The sequence below is a fragment of the Artemia sp. Qi Xiang Cuo genome, chromosome 15 (assembly GCF_049724085.1).
Source record: "Artemia sp. Qi Xiang Cuo chromosome 15, ASM4972408v1, whole genome shotgun sequence".
Classification (NCBI taxonomy): domain Eukaryota; kingdom Metazoa; phylum Arthropoda; class Branchiopoda; order Anostraca; family Artemiidae; genus Artemia; species Artemia sp. Qi Xiang Cuo.
The window spans coordinates 63,574,031-63,575,779 of record NC_142808.1 but is presented as its reverse complement, the minus strand read 5'-3'; the positions used below and the strand labels follow the sequence as shown (position 1 = coordinate 63,575,779).

The window sequence follows — 1,749 nt, the reverse complement described above, 5'->3', positions numbered from 1 at the left end:
ACTATCAATCCTGGATTGTTAGTGATTGCCAAATCTAGTACGGATGGCATTTGGTTATTTTTATACCAGGTTGGCTGGTCTATTACCTGATACAAGCTATTGCTACCAAATATTCAGCAAATGCATTACTGACAACAGAGCTTTGTTGATAACCCAATTTGACATCCCTCAACCCATTTGACATCTGGTAGTTTCAGTTCTCCAAGAAGAATTAAGTCCTAATTATCATTATTGGAGGCTTGTTCAGCTAACTGAATTAGAGCTTGGTAAGATGCAAGGACATCTGGACAACTGTGGCTTCTATATATACAACCTAGCAGTAATTGTTTTCCCTCATTAAAAATACTGACAAAAACTCTCAATCCAAGGGGAATAATCATGATTCAAAGATAAATCTCTAACCTGTATTTCCTCTTTTGTATGAATGGCAGTGCCTCTCCTAGGGTCAATAGACAAATTTAAGAACAGGCAATGCTGATATGATTTTCTGCCAGTTGGTTGCTGGAGTTCTTTGGGTCCAATTCATAAACACTCAGTATATCATTACCTTCAGTGGTTGCTGCGAATTTCAGTTCTGGAAGCTGGTTTGTCAATGTATCAATGTTTGTGTAAAACAGTTTCAACACTTTCTTTCCACTGACTGGGTTTTTATTGTATATTGCATTTGGCAAACTTTTATAATTTGTGTTTGTTTAGCTAGAGCTCAAGCAAAAATGGAAAATATCACTAATATCATCATCAATACTCACACTGCTAGAAAACAAACTATTTACAGTTTGGCTTGCCTCAGTGGGCAATGGAGTCAATCCTCCATTACTCCCCTGTTTTTTGAAGTCAGTTTTTTACTTTTCTCTTTTTGTCTTTGTGTGATCAAAGTAAAACTACACTTTCCTCCTCAGCTCTCTTGATTTAGTTACATTCTCGATTTTAACCTTGTAACTGTCTGTGAGGAAAAGGCCTAGGGTAGTCGCTTGGTTTTGGAGAATTGTTTCCAAGTTTCTGTGGTTTCAGAACCTTGACAGATGGCTGGTTGTACAATTGGGCAAGATAGTCCTGAATAAACATTTGGATGTCAGCAGCCTCTTCACATGATTCTGGTATTCAATATGCCACAATGTTAGGCTGACGTTTCTGTCTTTCTCTGTCCTCACAAATAATACTTTTCACGTCACTTTCAAATTTGTTTGTACTGTCACTATGAGACTGGCTCAGCTTACTTTTAACTATGGCTAGGGACCATTTGTTTGTAACATCACTTTCTAAGTTCGAGATCCTACTATGCATTTTTACTAGTTCTTGCTTGAGATCTACTTGGAACTGTTTATACAGGCAGTTACAGCTTTTGCGACAGTTGATTCAATTACATTTTGTGTGGTGTCTGAGCTTTGACTGGTGTTTATGCTGACCCTACAAACCAGGCAAAACCATGCACACTTGAGTCTATCAGTCATTCTTTGGAACAGTACATATTCTGACTGTGAGATCCCAATACACTCTGTGCCTAACCATTTGTCACAACCATCACATGATAAGGCCAAGAATGCTCATCAAGTTGAACCTGACAGCTACCACATTCATCCTTGTTCTTTAGAGGGGTTACCCAGATTCTCTCATTGTTTTTTTTTTTTTGGGCGGCATTCAAAACTACAGAGACAATGTTTAATGTCAATATTCTTTCAATTTTTATTCTCTGCAATAAAGCAAGTTGTTACCATCAGAGCTAACTCACAAAGGATATTTGGCAGCACC

General features: G+C 37.9%; 1 pseudogene; it reads right to left on the bottom strand.

Annotated features, from left to right (window-relative positions):
• Window positions 1-336: 336 nt before the first annotated feature.
• LOC148943981 (uncharacterized) lies at window positions 337-1,065 on the bottom strand (annotated as a pseudogene).
• Between the last annotated feature and the right edge of the window lie 684 nt (window positions 1,066-1,749).